This window comes from Bubalus kerabau, chromosome 3, assembly GCF_029407905.1.
Source record: "Bubalus kerabau isolate K-KA32 ecotype Philippines breed swamp buffalo chromosome 3, PCC_UOA_SB_1v2, whole genome shotgun sequence".
NCBI lineage: Eukaryota > Metazoa > Chordata > Mammalia > Artiodactyla > Bovidae > Bubalus > Bubalus kerabau.
Genome location: NC_073626.1, coordinates 101,497,047 through 101,518,031, shown reverse-complemented (window position 1 = coordinate 101,518,031; position 20,985 = coordinate 101,497,047). Strand labels below are relative to the sequence as shown.

Below are 20,985 nucleotides of genomic sequence, written 5' to 3'. Positions count from 1 at the left end.
CGGCTGAGTTTTCCAGATTTGCTGGCATATTGAGTGCAGCACTTTCACAGCATCATCTTTAAGGATCTGAAATAGCTCAGCTGGAATTCCATCACTTCTACTAGCTTTGTTCATAGTGATACTTCATAAGGCTCACTTGACTTTGCATTCCAGGATGTCTGGCTTTAAGTGAGTGATCACACCATCATGGTTTTCTGGGTCACAAAGATCTTTTTTGTATAGTTCTTCTGTGTATTCTTGCCACCTCTTCTTAATATCCTTCTGCTTTTGTTAATTAAGACCATTCTGTTATTAAAAGACCATTTCTGTCCTTTATTGAGCCCATCTTTGCTTGAAATATTCCTTTCGTGTCTCTAATTTTCTTGAAGAGATTTCCAGTCTTTCCCATTCTATTGTTTCCTCTATTTCTTTGCATTGATCACTGAGGAAGGCTTTCTTATCTCTGCTTGCTGTTCTTTGGAACTCTGCATTCAGATGGGTATATCTTTCCTTTTCTCCTTTGCCTTTCACGTCTTGTCTTTTCTCAGCTATTTGTAAGTTCTCCTCAGACAACCATTTTGCCTTTTTGCATTTCTTTTTCTTGGAGATGGTCTTGATCACTGCCTCCTGTATAATGTCACGAACCTCTGTTTATAATTCTTCAGGCACTAGCATTCCAGGTTCCTATGCAATATTGCTGTTTACCGCATCAGACTTTACTTCCATCACCAGTCACATCCACAACTGGGTGTTGTGTTTGCTTTGGCTCCATCTCTTCATTCTTTCTGGAGTTTTTTCTCCACTGATCTCCAATAGCATATTGGGTACCTACCAACCTGGGAAGTTCATCTTTCAGTGTCCTATCTTTTTGCCTTTTCATACTGTTCATGAGGTTCTCAAGGCAAGAGTATTTAAGTGGTTTACCATTCCCTTCTCCAGTGTACCACGTTTTGTCAGAACTCCCCACCATGACCTGTCCATCTTGGGTGGCCCTATACAGCATGGCTTACAGTTTCTTTGAGTTAGACAAGGCTGTGGTCCATTTGATCAGATTGGTTAGTTTTCTGTGATTGTGGTTTTCATTCTGTCTGCCCTCTGATGGAGAAGGATAAGAGGCTTATGGAAGCTTCCTGATAGGAGACACTAACTGAGGGGGAAACTGGGTCTTGTTCTGATGGTTGGGGCCATGCTCAGTTCAGTTCATGTGTTCAGTCGTGTCTGACTCTTTGTGACCCCATCTCCTTCAGAATGGACTGGTTGGATCTCCTTGCAGTCCAAGGGACTCTCAAGAGTCTTCTCCAGCACCACAGTTCAAAAGCATCAGTTCTTCGGTGCTCAGCTTTCTTCACAGCCCAACTATCACATCCATACATGACCACAGGAAAAACCATAGCCTTGACTAGACAGACCTTTGTTGACAAAGTAATATCTCTGCTTTTGAATATGCTATCTAGGTTGGTCATAACTTTCCTTCCAAGGAGTAAGCGTCTTTTAATTTCATGGCTGCAGTCACCATCTGCAGTGATTTTGGAGCCCAAAAAAATTGTCTGACACTGTTTCCACTCTTTCCCCTTCTATTTCCCATGAAGTGATGGGACAGGATGCCATGATCTTGGTTTTCTGAATGTTGAGCTTTAAGCCAACTTTTTCAGTCTCCTCTTTCACTTTCATCAAGAGGCTTGTTAGTTCCTCTTCACTTTCTGCCATAAGGGTGGTGTCATGTGCATATCTGAGGTTATTGATATTTCTCCCAGCAATCTTGATTCCAGCTTGTGTTTCTTCCAGCCCAGCGTTTCTCATGATGTACTCTACATATAAGTTAAATAAGCAAGGTGATAATATACAGCCTTGATGTACTCCTTTTCCTATTTGGAACCAGTCTGTTGTTCATGTCCAGTTCTAACTGTTGCTTCCTGACCTGCATATAGGTTTCTCAAGAGGCAGGTCAGGTGGTCTGGTATTCCCATCTCTTTCAGAATTTTCCACAGTTTATTGTGATCCACACAGTCAAAGGCTTTGGCAGTCAATAAAGCAGAAATAGATGTTCTTCTGGAACTCTCTTACTTTTTTGATGATCCAGCTGATGTTGGTAATTTGATCTCTGGTTCCTCTGCCTTTTCTAAAACCAGCTTGAATATCTGGAAGTTCGTGGTTCACTTATTGCTGAAGCCTGGGCTTGGAGAATTTTGAGCATTACTTTGCTAGTGTGTGAGACGAGTGCAATTGTGCAGTACTTTGAGCATTCTTTGGCATTGCCTTTCTTAGAGATTGGAGTGAAAACTGACATTTTCCAATTTTGTGGCCACTGCTGAGTTTTCCAAATTTGCTGGCATATTGGGCCATGATCAGTAAATCTTTCATCCAATTTTCTGTTTATGGGTGGGGCTGTGTTCCCTCCCTGTTATTTGACCTGAGGCCAATCCATGATGGAGGTAATGAAGATTATGGTGACCTCCTTCCAAAGGTCCCATGCAGGTGCTGCTGCACACAATGCCTCTAACCCTGCAGCAGGCCACTGCCTACCCACACCTCTGCCAGACACTCCTGGACACTCACGGGCAAGTCTGAGTCAGTCTCTTGTAGGGTCACTGCCCCTTTCTTTTCTCCTGGGTCCTGGTGTGCACACGGTTTTTTCTTATGTCCTCCAAGAGTCTGTTTCCCAGTCCTGTGTAAGTTCTTGCGGCTCTATGGTTAGGTTAATGGTGACCTCCCCCAAGAGGGCTTATGCCATACCCAGGTCTACTGCACCCAGAGCCCCTGCCCTGCAGCTGTCCACTGCTGACCCGTACCTCCACAGGAGACACTCAAACACAGTTCTGTCTCAGTCTCTGGTATCCCCACGAGACTGACCCAGACTTGCCTGTGTGTGTCCAGGAGTCTCCAGCGGAGACATGGGTCAGCGGTGGCCTGCTGCAGGGTTGGGAGACTGAGTACAGCAGTGCCTGCATGGGACCCTTTGAAGGGGGTCACCATTGTCTTCATTACCTCCATCAGTATGGTATCATGTATTAATGAAACTGCTGTCTCATATAGTTCAAAAACGTCTCTGAAAACAATTTCAGAGACAGATTTTCAAAACTTTTGTACAAAGTCCATATAAAAAAAAATTTTTTTTTAATAGGATTTCCCTGGAGGTCCAGTGATTAAGGCTGTATACTTCCAATGCAGGGGACACAGGTTTCATTTCTGACTGGGAAAATGCTAGTGTTAGAGCGTCTCCCACAGAGGCATGGGTTGGCAGCGGCATGCAGTAGGGATGGGGACACTGGCAGCCACAGTCCCAGAAGGCCCCCTCTTTAGCATCCTTTAATCTAAAAAATAAAAATTATCAGCCTTTTTATGTCATGTTGTAGACATCTTTTTTAAAAGTCTAGACAAATTGCAGAATGTCCCTTAATTTTCATTTTTCTTACATTTTTTAAAAAATTATTAGGTTCAGATTAAACATTCTTGACAAGAATGCTCCATTGGTAATGCTGTGCCTTCTCAAGGTTTCATATCAATGGAAGAAGAAATTGGTAACAAAGTAGAAAGGCACACTGCTGTAATTTGATCGAAGGGCCAATTTGAGTTTTCAATTTCTTTAATTTTACAGTAACCAGGTAATTTCTAAGTGGTCTGTGCTTAAATAGATCAACTATCAGTAAATAATATTTTATCTAGTCCATTGGCTATCATTTTGAAAAATCAAAAAATTCCCCTTTTTAAATTTATCTGTTCCTGTGAGTTTGTAAGTTTGGGTAGCTCTGATAAAATCAAGTTTCTGATTTGCAAATCTGAGGGCCAGGTGGTAATAATATCCACTCATAACTCTGAAATGAGAATTACTGGAGATGCTGAGAGAAGTAAAATATCACTGACAGTAATATGTTCTGTGAATCAACCCCACCCATTTATTTATCTTTAAAACCACAGAAATGATCTATAGACTTCCCTGGTAGCTCAGCTGGTAAAGAATCTGCCTGCAATGTGGGAGACCAGGGTTCAATCCCTGGGTTGGGAGGATCCCCTGGAGGAGGGCATGGCAACCCCTCCAGTATTCTTGCCTGGAGAATCCCCATGGACAGAGGAGTTTGGCAGGCTATAGCCCATGGGATCGCAAAGAGTCAAACACGCCTGAGCGAATAAGCTCACACCTAGCACACAAATGGTATTTACTATTATTATTGTACTGGACAGTGAAGTGCTGTGTTTAAGAATATTAATCTTTATAATAATCTTTCTACTTTGGTACTGTTATTATCCCCTTTTACAGATGTGGAAACTGAGGCATGGGAAGGATAAATAGCTTTCCCAAGGGCATACAACCAATAAATGATATATCCAACTGTTTCTCTTTGAGATCCCACTTGCAAACAGGCAGCCTATGTAGCTGCAGTGTGTACTTAAGGATGATTTTCTTTCAGCCTCTCCTTTAAATAAATGTGTGTGTCTATGTTATTTCCGTTACAGAAAGAAGAGGTACTCCTTTATAGGGACTCATAAAGGCATAGACCATCTAGAGATTTACTGCCTCCATTACGCTGCTGGGTCTCACAGCACATGTTATGTTTTATCAGTTTCTCTCCACAAGGTAGGAATTGTTTTCTCTCCATGAATTCTTCACATAATTACAGTTTTCTTGTCTATGAACTTAATTTTTATTAAATCTGAAAAGCATCTGACATCTATAGACTTAAATGCCACACATCTCCAAATAATAAAGTCATAAAAACACTTCTAAAATATAGTTCTATTATAAAATTAATACCTGTTCATTGTAAAAAATAAAAACAAAAAATGTATAGTAATCCTGCCATCTTGAGATAAGTCCTCTTTGCATTTTCTTTTTTGCCTTTCTAAGTTTATTGATATGTATATTATTATATGTATTTTATATATAATGTACTATTATATACACATATGTTATTATATGCATATATACATACATATTATGACTAGAAATAATAGGATATAAATGCTCTTTGGCCCGAATGCTTCTGTTTTTTAATACCTTATTATTCATTTATTTATTTTTAGTTGCACTAGGTCTTCATTCTGTGCTCAGGCTTTCTTTAGTTGCTGCAAGCAAGGGCTACTCTTTGTTGTAGTGCATGGCCTTCTCATTGCAGTGGCTTATCTTGTTGCAGAACACAGGCTCTAGGTGCAGGCTTCTGTATTTGCAACACATGAACTCAGTAGTTGACGGTTTGTGAGCTCTAGGGTGTGTGGACTTCAGTTACTGCGGTGTGCATGATCAGTAGTTATTGCTTGTGGGCCCAGGAGTGTGTGGGCTTCAGTAGTTGTGGCCCATGGCTCAGTAGCTGTGGCGCATGTACTCAGCGGTTGAGGCTTACAGGCTCTAGAGAGTGGCTCAGTAGTTGTGGCATACGAGCTTTGTTGCTCCACGGCATGTGGGATTTTCTCAGACCAGGGATCAGACCACTGTCCCCTCATTGGCAGGTGGAGTCTTCTCCTTGGTACCACCAGTGAAGTCCTAGAATGCTTATATTTTAATTTTTTAATTTAATTTTATATAGTTGATTTACGTCATTGTGTTAGTTCCAAGTGTCCAGCAGAGTGATTCAGTTATGCATATACCTATATCCATTCTTTTTCAGATTCTTCTCCCATATAGGTTATTACAGAATATTTAGTAGAATTTCTTGAACTATATAGTAGGTCCTTGTCGATTATCTATTATATATATAGTAATGTGTATATGTCAATCCAAGTCTCCCAAGGTATCCCTCATCCCCATTCTTTCCCCCTTTAAATTTATTTTCTACATCTGTAACTCTGTTTTGTAAATAAGTTAATTTGTATCATTTCTTTTAGACTCCACATAAAAACGATGTTATATGATATTTGTCCTTTTCTGTCTGACTTATTTTACTCAGTATGACAATCTCTGAGCCCATCCTTCTTTCTGCAAATGGCATTATTTTGTGCTTTTTTATGGCTAATATTCCATTGTATATATGTACCATGTCTCCTTTATCCATTCATCTGTTGATGGGCATTTAGGTTGCTTCCATGTGCTGGCTATTGTAAGTAGTGCTGCAATGAACATTGGGGTGCATGTATCTTTTGGAATTACAGTTTTCTCCAGATATATGCCCAGGAGTGGAATTGCTGGATCATATGGTAATGGGTAATGTGTCACTTGTTTGTGATTGAGAAGGTAAAAAACAACAACATGATAGCTCTATTTTTAGTTTTTTAAGGACCTCTATATGTTCTCCATAGTGGCTCTACCAATTTACATTCCCACCAACAGGAAAGAAGGTTTCTCTTTTCTCCAGACCCTTTCCAGCATGCCTTGTTTGTAGGATTTTTGATGATGACCATTCTGACCAATGTGAGGTCATATACCTCATTGTGTTTTGATTTGCAGTTCTCTGTCAATTGGTGATATTGAGAATCTTTTCATGTTCTTTTTGGCTATCTCTGTTTCTTCTTTGGAGAAATGTCTGTTCAAGTCTTCTGCCCATTTTTGGATTGAGGGGTTTTTTTGTTTGTTTTTTTTAATTGCACTGCATGAGCTCTTTGTATGTTTTGGAGATTAATCTGTTGTTGGTTTGTCTTTTGGGGTTTTTCTTTTTTTATGTTTTCCTTTGTTGTACAAAAGCTTTTAAGTTTAATTAGATCCCATTTGTTTTATTTTTGGTTTCATTTTCATTATTTTAGGAGGTGAGACAGAAAAGATATTGCTACAATTTATGTCAAAGAGTGTTCTGCCTATATTTTCCTCTGAGAGTTTTTTTTATAACATCCAGCCTTACAATTAGGTCTTTAATCCATTTTGAGTTTACTTTTGTGTATGGTATTAGGGAGTATTCTCATTTCATGTTAGCTATCCAGTTTTTCCAGCACCACTTCTTGAAGAAACTATCTTTTCTCTACCATATGTTCTTACCACCTTTGTCATAGATTATTTGACCATAGGTAGGTGTGTTTATCTCTGGGCTTTCTGTTCTGTTTCATTGATCTGTACTTCTGTTTTTGTGCCAGTACCATACTGTCTTGATTACTGTAGGTTTGTAGTATAGTCCAAAGTCAGAGAACTTCATGCCTCCAGCTCTGTTTTTCTTTCTCAGGATTGCTTTGTCTATTTGGGGTGTTTTTGTGTTTTCATGCAAAATAGTAAAATTTTTTTCTAGTTCTGTGAAAAATGCCATTGGTGACAGGGGTCCCATTGAATGTGTAGATTGCCTTGGGTAGTATAGGCATTTAGATAATATTGATTCTTCCATCCAAGACATGGCATATCTCTCCCATTTGTGTCATCTTTGATTTGTTTCCTCAATGGCTTACAGTTTTCAGAGTACAGATTTTTACATAGGTTCCTTTCTAGGTATTTTATTCTTTTTGATGTGATTGTAAATGGGATTGTTTCCTTAATTTCTCTTTCTGCTCTTTCATTGTTAGTGTACAGGAAAGCAAGAGATTTCTGTATATTAATTTTGTGTCCTGCAACTGTACCAGATTAATTGATTAGCTCCAGTAGTTTTCTTATAGCATCTTTAAGATTTTCTATATATAGTATCATGTAATATGCAAACAGTGCCAGTTTTACTTCTTTTCCAATTTGAATTCCTTGTATTTATTTTTCGTCTCTGCTTGCCATGGCTAGGACTTTCAAAACTATGCTGAATAAAAGTAGTGAGAGTAGGCATCCATGTCTTGTTCCTGATCTTAGAGAAAATGCCTTCAGATTTTCACTGTTGACAATTATGTTTGTTGTGGATTTGTTATATGTGTGTGTGTGTGTGTGGTTTTTATTATGTTGAGGTAGATTTATTATTTATTTATTATGTTGAGGTAGGTTCCTTCTATGCCCCTCTCTGGAGTTTTTGTCATTAATGGGGGTTGAATTTTGCTGAAAGCTTTTTCTGCATCTCTTGAGATGATCATATGGTTTTTATTCTTCAATTTTGTAATAGAGTATATCACATTGATTGATTTGTGTAGGTCCATTTCTTCTAAGTTGTCAATTTTATTGGCATATAGTTCCTGGTAATAGTCTCTTATGATCCTTTGTATTTCTTCTTTTCAGTTGTAACTTCTTCTTTTTCATTTCTAATTTTACTGATGTGAGTCCTCTCCCTTTTTTTCTTGATAGCTCTGGCATAAGGTTTATCAATTTCGTTTACCTTCTCAAAGCACCACTTTTAGTTTCATTGCTCTTTGCTATTGTTTTCTTTGTTTCTATTTTGTTTATTTCTGCTCTGATCTTTCTTATTTCTGTCCTTCTACTAACTTTGGGGTGTTTTTTTCTTCTTCTTCTAGTTGTTCTCTGTGTAAGGTTAGGTTGTTTATTCAGTGTTTTTCTTGTTTCTTGAGGTAGGCTTGTATTGCTATAAACTTCCCTCTCACTGCTGCTTTTGCTGCATCCCATAGGTTTTGAGTTGTCGTGCTTTCATTGTCATTTGTTTCTAGATATTTTTTTATTTCCTCTTTGATTTCTTCACTGACTTCTTGGTCATTCAGAAGAGTATTGCTTAATTTCCATGTGTTTGTGGTTTTCACAGTTTTTCTTTTTTTCTTCTGTAGTAGTGTCTAGTGTTATAGCATTGTGGTTGGGAAAAATGCTTGATATAATTTCGTTTTTCTTAAGTTTACCAAGGCTTGATCTGTGGCCCAAGGAATGATCTATCCTGAAGAATGTTCCATGTGCACTTTAAAAAAAAGTGAAATCTATTGTTTGGGGATGAAATGTAAATATAAATTAGATCCATTGTATCCAATGTAGCATTTAAAGCTTGTGTTCTTTATTTTCTATCTAGATGATCCATTGGTGTAAGTGAGGTGTTAAAGTCCCCCACTGTTTCTGTGTTACTCTTGATTTCCCCATTTATAGCTGTTAGCATTTGGGCTTATATATTGAGATCCTTCTACATTGGGTGCGTATATATTTACAATTGTTATATCTTCTTCTTGGATTGATCCTTTCATCATTATGTAGTGTCCTTCCTTGTCTCTTATAACAGTCTTTATTTTAAAGTCTATTTTGTCTGATAAAAATGCTGCTACTCCAGCTTTCTTTTGGTGTCTGTTTACATGAAATACCTTTTTCTATCCCCTCATTTTTGGTCTGTATGTGTCCCTAGATCTGAAGTGGGTCGTTTGTAGACAGCATATATACAGGTCTTGTTTTTGTATCCACTCAACAAGTTATGTCTTTGGATTGGAGCATTTAACCCATTTATGTTTAGGTAATTATTGATAGTTGAGTTCAGTTCAGTCCCTCAGTTGTGTCCAACTCTTTGCAACCCCATGGACTGCAGCACGCCAGGATTCCCTGTTCATCACCAACTCACGGAGCCTGCTCAAATTCATGTCCATCATCTCAGTGATGCCATCCAACCGTCTCATCCTCTGTTGTCCCCTTCTCCTCCTGCCTTCAGTCTTTCCCAGCATCAGGCTCTTTTCCAGTGAGTCAATTATTTCCATCAAGTGCCCAAAGTATTGGAGCTTCAGCTTCACCATGAGTTCTTCAAATGAATATTCAGGACTGATTTCCCTTAGGATTGATTGATTTAATCTTGCAGTCCAAGGGACTCTCAAGAGTCTTCTCCAACACCACAGTTCAAGAGCATCAATTCTTTGGCACTCAGCCTTCTTTATGGTCCAACTCTCACATCCATACATGACTACTAGAAAAACCATAGCTTTGACTAGACGAACCTTTGTCGGCAAAGTAATACCTCTGCTTTTTAATATGCTGTCTAGGTTGGTCATAGCTTTTCTCTCAAGGAACAAGCCTCTTTTAATTTCATGGCTGTAGTCACCATCTGCAGTGATTTTGGAGCCCAAGAAAATAAAAACTGTCACTGTTTCCATTGTTTCCCATCTATTTGCCATGAAGTGTTGGGACCAGATGCCATGATCTTAGTTTTTTGAATGTTGAGTTTTAAGCCAGCTTTTCCACTCTCCTCTTGTACTTTTATCAAGAGGCTCTTCAGTTCCTCTTCACTTTCTGCCATAAGGATGGTGTCATCTGTGTATCTGAAATTACTGATATTTCCCCCAGCAATCTTGATTCCAGCTTGTGCTTTATCCATCCCAGCATTTCTCACAATGTACTCTGCATAGAAGTTAAATAAGCAGGGTGACAATATATAGCCTTGACATACTCCTTTCCCATTTTGGAACTAGTCTGTTGTTCCATGTCCGGTTCTAACTTGCTTTTTGACCTGCATACAAGTTTCATAGGAGGCAGGTAGGTGGTCTGGTATTCCCGTCTCTTTAAGAATTGTCCAAAGTTTGTTGTGATCCACACAGTCAAAGGCTTTGGTGTAGTCAATAAAGCAGAAGTAGATGTTTTTCTGGAACTCTCTTGGTTTTTCGATGATCCAGCTGATGTTGGCAATTGATCTCTAGTTCCTCTGCCTTTTCTAATCCAGCCTGAACATCTGGAAGTTCTTGGTTCACGTACTGTTAGTGCCTGGCTAGGAGAATTTGGGGCATTACTTTGCTAGTGTGTAAGATGAGTGCAGTTGTGCAGTAGCTTGAACTTTCTTTGACATTGCCTTTCTTTGGGATTGGAATGAAAACTGGCCTTTTCCAGTCCTGTGGCCACTGCTGAGTTTTCCAAATTTGCTGGCATATTGATTGCAGCACTTTAAAAGTGTCATGTTGTAGGATTTGAAATAGCTCAGCTGGAATTCCATCACCTCCACTAGCTTTGTTCATATTGATGCTTCCTAAGGCCCACTTGACTCCAGGATGTCTGGCTCTAGGTGAGTGATCACACCATCGTGGTTGTTTGGGTCATTAAGATCTTTTTTATATAGTTCTTCCATGTATTCTTGCTACCTTTTCTTAATATGTTCTGCTTCTGTTTGGTCCATACCATTTCTGTTCCTTATTGAGTCCATCTTTGCATGAAATGTTCCCTTGGTATCCCTAATTTTCTTGAAGAGATCTCTAGTCTTTCCCATTCTATTGTTTCCCTCTATTTCTTTGCAGTGATCACTTAAGAAGGCTTTCTTATTTCTCCTTGCTATTCTTTGGAATTCTGCATTCCAATGGGTATATCTTTCCTTTTCTCCTTTGCTTTCTACTTCTCTTCCACTTGTATTCATAGCTGTTTGTAAGGCATCCGCAGACAAAGCAGTTTGCCTTTTTGCATTTCTTTGTCTTAGGGATGGTCTTGATCACTGCCTCCTATACAGTGTCAGGAACCTCTGTCCATAGTTCTTCAGACACTAACATTCCAGGTTACTATGCAATATTGTTCTTTACCACATCAGAGTTTACTTCCATCACCAGTCACATCTACACCTGGGCTTTGTTTTTGCATTGGCTCCATCTGTTCATTCTTTCTGGACTTATTTCTCCACTCTTCTCCAGTAGCGTATTGAGCACCTGGGGAGTTCACCTTTCAGTGTCATATCTTTTTGCCTTTTCACACTGTTCATGGGGTTCTCAAGGCAAGAGTACTGAAATGGTTTACCATTCCCTTCTCCAGTGGACCACATTTTGTCATAATTCTCCACCATGACCCATCCGTTTTCGGTGGCCCTACATGGCATGGCTCATAGTTTCATTGAGTTAGACAAGGCTGTGGTCCATGTGATCTGTGTATGTTCATATTGACATTTTCTTGTTTTCAATTTTTTTTTATAGGTCTTTTTCCTTCTGCTCCTCCTTTGTTCTCTTCTCTTGTGATTTGTTAACTAGCCTTGGTGCTACATTCGGGTTGCATTTACTGTGTGTATACCTGTAGTAATTTTTTGGTTTGCTCATCCTATGAGGTTTTGAGATGGGAGTCTAGATGTGTACAAGATTGTTTTAAGTTGGTCTCATTCCCACCTAGGGAAGTGCCTTTAACATTTGTTGTAAAGCTGTTTGTTTTTGTTTTATGTACTTTCTTTTTACCCTATAAAGTTAACATTTTTATGAGGTTAAATCTGTCGTCTTCCTCGTGGGTTCTGGTTTTGATGTTTGCCTATATATTGGCTTTTTTAAGTGTGTATTATGGATTGTTTCAAACATAGAGTATTTGGCAGAAAGGTATAATGAACCCCCATGTACTTCAATCTGGCTTCAGTAATTAAGAACTCATAGCTAATCTTGTTTATACCATCTATATTATTTTGAAGCAAATTCAGACATTGTCATTAAATATTTCAGTATGCACACTGATTTTAAAGGTATTTTTATTTGCATTTCTCTGATAATGAGTGATGCTGAGCATCTTTTCATGTGTTTGTTAGCCATCTGTATGTCTTCTTTGGAGAAATGTCTATTTAGTTCTTTGGCCCATTTTTTGATTGGGTCATTTATTTTTCTGGAGTTGAGCTGTAGGAGTTGCTTGTATATTCTGGAGATTAGTTGTTTGTCAGTTGCTTCATTTGCTATTATCTTCTCCCATTCTGAAGGCTGTCTTTTCACCTTGCTAATAGTTTCCTTTGATGTGCAGAAGCTTTTAAGGTTAATTAGGTCCCATTTGTTTATTTTTGCTTTTATTTCCAATATTCTGGGAGGTGGGTCATAGAGGATCCTGCTGTGATGTATGTCAGAGAGTGTTTTGCCTATGTTCTCCTCTAGGAGTTTTATAGTTTCTGGTCTTACGTTTAGATCTTTAATCCATTTTGAGTTTATTTTTGTGTATGGTGTTAGAAAGTGTTCTAGTTTCATTCTTTTACAAGTGGTTGACCAGAGTTCCCAGCACCACTTGTTAAAGAGATTGTCTTTAATCCATTGTATATTTTTGCCTCCTTTGTCGAAGATAAGGTGTCCATATGTGCGTGGATTTATCTCTGGGCTTTCTATTTTGTTCCATTGATCTATATTTCTGTCTTTGTGCCAGTACCATACTGTCTTGATAACTGTGGCTTTGTAGTAGAGCCTGAAGTCAGGTAGGTTGATTCCTCCAGTTCCATTCTTCTTTCTCAAGATCGCTTTGGCTATTCGAGGTTTTTTGTTTTTCCATACAAATTGTGAAATTATTTGTTCTAGCTCTGTGAAGAATGCTGTTGGTAGCTTGATAGGGATTGCATTGAATCTATAGATTGCTTTGGGAAGTATACTCATTTTCACTATATTGATTCTTCCAATCCATGAACATGGTATATTTCTCCATCTGTTAGTGTCCTCTTTGATTTCTTTCACCAGTGTTTTATAGTTTTCTATATATAGGTCTTTAGTTTCTTTAGGTAGATATATTCCTAAGTATTTTATTCTTTCCGTTGCAATGGTGAATGGAGTTGTTTCCTTAATTTCTCTTTCTGTTTTCTCATTATTAGTGTATAGGAATGCAAGGGATTTCTGTGTGTTGATTTTATATCCTGCAACTTTACTATAGTCATTGATTAGTTCTAGTAATTTTCTGGTGGAGTCTTTAGGGTTTTCTATGTAGAGGATCATGTCATCTGCAAACAGTGAGAGCTTTACTTCTTCTTTTCCAATTTGGATTCCTTTTATTTCTTTTTCTGCTCTGATTGCTGTGGCCAAAACTTCCAAAACTATGTTGAATAGTAATGGTGAAAGTGGGCACCCTTGTCTTGTTCCTGACTTTAGAGGAAATGCTTTCAATTTTTCACCATTGAGGATAATGTTTGCTGTGGGTTTGTCATATATAGCTTTGATTATGTTGAGGTATGTTCCTTCTATTCCTGCTTTCTGGAGAGTTTTTATCATAAATGGATGTTGAATTTTGTCAAAGGCTTTCTCTGCATCTATTGAGATAATCATATGGTTTTTATTTTTCAATTTGTTAATGTGGTGTATTACATTGATTGATTTGCGGATATTGAAGAATCCTTGCATCCCTGGGATAAAGCCCACCTGGTCATGGTGTATGATCTTTTTAATGTGTTGTTGGATTCTGTTTGCTAGCTGCAATCCAAAAGTCTACAAGTAATAAATGCTGGAGAGGGTGTGGAGAAAAGGGAACCCTCTTACACTGTTGGTGGGAATGCAAACTAGTACAGCCACTATGGAGAACAGTGTGGAGATTCCTTAAAAAACTGGAAATAGACATGCCTTATGATCCAGCAATCCCACTGCTGGGCATACACACTGAGAAAACCAGAAGGGAAAGAGACACGAGTACCCCAATGTTCATCGCAGCACTGTTTATAATAGCCAGGACATGGAAGCAACCTAGATGTCCATCAGCAGACGAATGGATAAGAAAGCTGTGGTACATATACACAATGGAGTATTACTCAGCCATTAAAAAGAATACATTTGAATCAGTTCTAATGAGGTGGATGAAACTGGAGCCTATTATACAGAGTGAAGTAAGCCAGAAAGAAAAACACCAATACAGTATACTAACGCATATATATGGAATTTAGAAAGATGGTAACAATAACCCTGTGTATGAGACAGCAAAAGAGACACTGATGTATAGAACAGTCTTATGGACTCTGTGGGAGAGGGAGAGGGTGGGAAGATTTGGGAGAATGGCATTGAAACATGTAAAATATCATGTATGAAATGAGTTGCCAGTCCAGGTTCGATGCACGATACTGGATGCTTGGGGCTGGTGCACTGGGACGACCCAGAGGGATGGAATGGGGAGGGAGGAGGGAGGAGGGTTCAGGATGGGGAACATATGTAAACCTGTGGCGGATTCATTTTGATATTTGGCAAATCTAATACAGTTATGTAAAGTTTAAAAATAAAATAAAATTAAAAAAAAAAAAAAAAAAAAAAAAAAAATACACTTCTGCAGGCCCCTCCAAACTCCCAACGAAAGCTACACCAAATAAATTCTGAAGACAAAAGATAAACTGGGAGGAAATAAGCACAATATATATCATGGAAAAATAACTAATAATGTTAGCAAATAAGCTTTTAAGAATTGATGCTAAAAAGGCTAAGTAGAAACATTGGAAAAGGGAGCATAAGACTCAAAGAGATCATTCACAGAAATTCTGTACAAAAGAATATGTATAAATAAATATCCAGAAGTAAAGAGAGGACCTAAAATATATTTAAAGAAAATTTTTTTTCTGAATTTAATAGAAATTATCAAGCCATAGGTGCAAGAAACACAATAAAGCTCAAGTAGGATAAACACCAAGAAAACCACACTAAAGTCCATCATGCAAAATTCTGAAAACTAGTGACAAGGAGAAAATATAAAAGCAGTCAGAGTGTGGAGTGGGGCAAGGGACATATTACACATTGCTATGGCCTGAATATGTCCTCTTCAAATTCATTTTATAGTTCTAACCCCCAGAGCCTTAAAATGTGATTGTATAAGAAGTTAGGGCATTTAAGGGAGTAATTAAAGTTAAATGGGGTCAAACTGATGGGCCCTAATGCAATTTGGTTGGTGTCTCTACAAGAGGAGGAAACTTGGACACACAAATAGACATCAGGGATGTGAAGACACAGAGGAAAGACCAGGCAAAGACATGGTGAGAAGGTGGCTATCTGCAAACCAAGAAAGTCCTGAAAAGAAACCAACGTGCCTACACACTGATTGTGGATGTCTAATTGCCAGAACTGTGAAAAATAAATTACTTGTATTTAAAAAAAAAAAAAAAAAAAAAAAAAAAAAAAAAAAATAAAGGTATTTTTAACTAACCTGTAGTTTGCATCTGACATAGTTTGTCTTGCTACAATCACTGACTTTCACGGAAAGATATTTACAGTGTTAAACCAAATGCCAGCATTAGTTAAGATTATTTTTACATAATTTAGGATTTTAAAATAGTTTCCATGAGAATTTAATTATACTAAATACTTATGTTGCTCATCTCTCATGGATTAAATATACATATCTGTAGGATATCTGCATAACATTTTTGTTTCTAAAGTTATATCTCAATAAAAAGCTTTAGCTACCTTTTTTACTAAAGTTATACCTTATTAGAATCCATAAATCTCTTTATACCATGATATAAATTTTTTTGTCTTCAGAAGGCACTGTCCTAAATTGTGAATTATATTATATATTAAAAAGATTTTGCAAGCCTTTTGAATAAAAGTTTGTATTTACCTCTCCAGAAATGTAACAGCATTTTTTTTAATCTTTGGACTAGATAGAATTTTATGTTGTATGTAATTAATATATGATTGGTTTTTGAGCTATCATTTCAGAATAAGCAATATAATCTTAGGATCTTCTTTGAGGATAAATTCTGAATATAAAAGTTCATCATAAGAAATTCAGGAAATATCTCATGACTACTAATACCAGAAAGAGTACAGAATAGCATTAGCTATGATTCCTATTCAAAGAATAATGATACAAAACCAGAGTTAGTCTCAGCTGGAAATAGGATTGTTGATACATATCAAACACACAAAAGGAAAATAAGTCTGAATCTTCATCATGGCTAAGTAAAGTCATGTTTTTATAGTTAAGAGAGTCCATCAGGTTAATAGTGCCAAACTATTTCATCTCATGAATGAGGAAACAGAAGAGCAGAGAGCTTAACTCAGGTTTGTCCAAAGTCACACAAATGTTTTTTTATCCAGTTTTCTCAGAAGATATTTAAGAAGTAATCAAAGGTTCTAAAAAGTTATCCTTATTGATAATAACAGTTATTCAGTGCTTACTGATTAACAGACAATCTACTAAATACTTTGAATCATTTGTTTCATTTAATCCTTACAGTGTGCTTTGAGGTAAAAATTATCATTATCACCTTTTATAGAAGTAAAGAAGCTGACTCTAACCTAGGCAGTCCAAGATACAGAGCCCTAACTCTAATTTGCTTTTATTCAGAGAAGAGACTCTTAAGTGTTATAATAAGTAAGTGATTGTATTTTTCTATCAACTGAAGCAGACAGAGTTATTGAAAGAACAGAAAGAAGATTGCAAACTATTGGTCCCAGAAATAAAGCAGGAGTGGAAAGTTTTGGCAACATAGATGGCAAGCAATTACATCCTAAGTAAAAGAAAAAAAAAAAGGTATTTGTGACATGATTTGACTCTAGATTATTACCTTATTTTCAGGGAATATTGCATCCCTCAATTCATTTTTACATTTATAAAAATTTATTTTGGTTTTTCAAATAAAAGCTGGCTTATCATTTTATAAATTAGTGACTAAAGCAACATTCAAAACAGATTGACTATTGCTCTAGGTTTTAATCTTTGCTGAAGTTTATGTCTAAAGATACACATGAATTAAATAAAAATGAAATCATGAAAGAAGGAAGGATTTTTTTTTTTTTAATGAACTTGCAAGTTTAGTTCTAAGTGACAATCATAGTTCTAGCTTGAGGCTTTTCTGGGTGATTGTGAATAATGATGAGGTGAGATCACAGGCCTCTAGCAAAGCCTGAGGACATTAATGCTCCTAGCCAGTCATTTATCCTCCAAAAAAAAAAAAAAAAGATCCTTAGTTTGTGGAGTATTGTTTGAACTGTCAGAAGAAATCAAACCTGAGTCTGTCATTTTATCCCAAGGGTCATCTCAGGAGTCTGAAGCTTAAATGTTAAGATAAATGTTTACCCAAATGGAAACCCTTAACAGTCGTTTCATTTACTGTTGCTTCATTTTATTTTCATTGCTTTGGGGTATGTATTTTTATTTATGTGCAGAAAGAATTATGTGTAAAGAATTGTAACCCCAAGAAAGTAATATCACTATTGAAAATTGTTATCAACTGTGTAGAGCATCTATTGGGGAAAAACAGGTAAGGTTTTTTAAAAAAAAAAGGAAAAGAAATTTAGGTATCTCAGCTGGTAAGAATCTGCCTGCAATGCAGGAGATCCCAGTTCGATTCCTGGGTGGGGAAAATCCAATGGAGAAGGGATAGGCTACCTACGCCAGTATTCTTGTGCTTCCCTGGGGGTTCAGAGGGTAAAGAATCTGCCCACAATATGGGTAACCTGGGTTCAATCCCTGGATTGGGAAGACACCCTGGAGAAGGGAACAGCTACCCACTCCAATATTCTGGCCTGGAGAATTCCATTGACACAGGAGCCTCACGGGCTGCAGTCCATGGGGTCTCAAAGAGTCAGACACGACTGAGCGACTTTCACTTTCAGTAAATTCACCTCTCATTTTTATAAGATTTTCATGGAAATTTATGTTTCAGAGGATTCTCATTTACTACTCTTCACTGAAAACATTCTTCTTGCACAATCTTATCTTGTGAAATTATAAACTGGTTTTGTTGTTCAGTCGTTAAGTCGTGTCTGACTCTTTGCGTCCCCATGAACTGCAGCACACCAGGCTTCCCTGTCCTTCACTATCTCCCATAGTTTACTCAAACTCATGAATGGTTAGTGTGGATATTTTGAAAGCCCTAAAATTTTGAATTTATGGATAATTATGTATTGTCAATTACCAAAACCTCAGTTTCCTCTCATCCTTAGAGCTGTTTGCTCTAACATCTCTAAAAACTTTGTGACTTAAGTTGTTAAAATGACTCCTCTCCTTTAAAACATATTTACATAATAGATGGTAAGAGGGAGGAAATTAGCAAACCAAAACCTTTAATGTATGGAATAATAATGGTAATGATAATAGTAATTAAAGGAGTTGCTGCTGCTAAGTCGCTTCAGTCATGTCCGACTCTGTGCGACCCCATAGACGGCAACCCACCAGGCTCCGCCGTCCCTGGGATTCTCTAGGCAAGAACACTGGAGTGGGTTGCCATTTCCTTCTCCAATGCATGAAACTGAAAAGTGAAAGTGAAGTCGCTTAGTCGTGTCCAACCCTCAGCGACCCCATGGACTGCAGCCCACCAGGCTCTTCCGTCCATGGGGTTTTCCAGGCAAGAGTACTGGAGTGGGGTAGTGTTCTAATAATCATCTGATCACATGAAGAAAGGGTAACTAGGCTTAACATAGGCTTTAGTGTATGTCAGGCACTATTCTAATTCACATTCTAACTCAAAAGTCCATCATTATCCCCATTTTTAAATGAGGAAACTGAGTCAGTAAAAGATTAAGTAGTAAATTCAGGATCAGAAGCCTGAACCAGGGCTTCAGAGAGCCACAGTAAAAACTCTGTCCTTCACAGTCTCACATCACTGCATGTAAGGCTTTGTGCTGGGGATATAGTGGTAAATGAGGTAGGCACAGTTCCTGATTCCATCAAACAGAAAATTATACAGTTTACTTCATTTCCATATTATAAGGTAATGTGCGAACTTGTATAGGGAACTCATATAGTCTGGGAAAATCAAGCAAAGAATCTCCAAAGAAGGGACTTTGGGGCTGAGGGATGAACGTGAGTCTCATGGTCAGGTAGAGACGGGGAATAGGATAGGCAGGGGCCTCATTGTGACTTCTGTAGCCTCTAAACATCTTTGCCTTCATGGGTCCCTTCCTCTTTAAAAGTATTACAAGTCATATCTTCATTATACTGGTATGAAGACAAATATGTTAATATTATATGCTAAAACATTTTCTTTGACCTAAAAGAGTTTTTTTTTTCTTATTTTAAAAGAAAATAAAACATTTTCATTGACTCCTAAGAGTATTTTGGACCCTAGGCACTTATGCCCGCTGCGCCTAATGAATAAGTTAGCCTGGAGGTGAATATTGAGCCAGAAACATTTCAGATGGAAGGAACAACATAGGAGCTTGCTTGCTCGGGAAACTGAAAGGGGGCCAGAATGGCCAGAGTGAGAGTGCAGGGGAGGGAGGCATGAAGTGAGGCTGGTAAAGCAGACAGGGCCCTGTTGTTGTTCAGTTGCTAAGTCATGTCCAACCCTTTATGGCACCATGCACTGTAGCAAGAACTGCAGGCTTCTCTATCCTTCACAATCTCCTGGAGTTTGCTCAAATTCTTGTCTGTTAAGTTGCTGATGCTATTTAACCATCACATCTGCTACCCCCTCCTCCTGTAGCCATGTTATTTATCCTAAGAGCCATGGAAAATTTTCAAAGGGGGTATTTGTGTGTGTGTGTTGGTGTGTATGCTTAAATTGATATACTCACATAGTTTAATATCAATGGTTCAGCTTTTCCCTCTGAACCCTCACTTCTTATTCTATTTTTCCTTCTGATATTTGTCTTCATTTATCCAGGTCAAAGTAATTTGCTTCCACCTTAGATTTTTTATCACTTTTAGACATCATATAGTAACACATACACATACATACTACAAATAAAGTTCAGTTCAGTCGCTCAGTTGTGTCCGACTCTTTGCGTCCCCATGAATTGCATCACGCCAGGCCTCCCTGTCCATCACCAACTCCCGGAGTTCACTCAAACTCACGTCCATTGAGTCGGTGGTGCCATCCAGCCATCTCATCCTCTGTCATCCCCTTCTCTTCCTGCCCCCAATCCCTCCCAGCATCAGAGTCTTTTCCAATGAGTCAACTCTTCGCATGAGGTGGCCAAAGTACTGGAGTTTCAGCTTTAGCATCTTTCCCTCCAAAGAAATCCCAGGGCTGATCTCCTTCAGAATGGACTGGTTGGATCTCCTTGCAGTCCAAAAGACTCTCCAGAGTGTTCTCCAACACCACAGTTCAAAAGCATCAATTCTTCGGCGCTCAGCCTTCTTCACAGTCCAACTCTCACATCCATACACAACCACAGGAAAACCCATAGCCTTGACTAGACAGACCTTTGTTGGCAGAGTAATGTCTCTGCTTTTGAATATGCTATCTAGGTTGGTCATTCCTTCAAGGAGTAAGCGTCTTTTAATTTCATGGCCACAATCATCATCTTCAGTGATTTTGGAGCCCCCCAAAATAAAGGGGACATTATAAATTTACTCAATTACCCTACCCCAGTTCCACCTTTTCTCTGTCATTCTTCATTGTTGTACTGTGGGTAATAAATACCATTATTTCTTGTCCCATTAACTATATATGCTGCTTTGGGATTGTCCCCTCTATCAGATGAGGATAAGTGCACCCATGTTCTCTGTGGTTCTGTTCTCAGTTCTTTCATTTTTGCATTTCTAAAAATGATGCTATTTTATAACCCCAATTAAGTGTTTCTGTTGCTATGTGAAAAGTGCCTTAGCATTTTCTGTTCCACAGCCTGGAACATCTGTTCACCCACAGGACCACATTGATTGATCCTGCCCTTCCTTAAATTCTTGGCAAAAGGGGCGACTGCTCAGTAGGGCTGTTCCTGACTATC

The 20,985-nt window shown here is 38.1% G+C and overlaps 1 protein-coding gene across 1 annotated transcript in view; it reads left to right on the top strand.

Moving 5' to 3' along the window:
* The first annotated feature begins 4,429 nt into the window (after positions 1–4,429).
* MBD5 (methyl-CpG binding domain protein 5) overlaps positions 4,430–20,985 on the top strand; it is a 149,848-nt gene continuing 133,292 nt past the window's right edge. The window contains exon 1 of the mRNA XM_055572651.1: positions 4,430–4,552. The gene's annotated coding sequence lies outside the window, so the exon portion shown is untranslated. The remainder of the gene's footprint in view (positions 4,553–20,985) is intronic.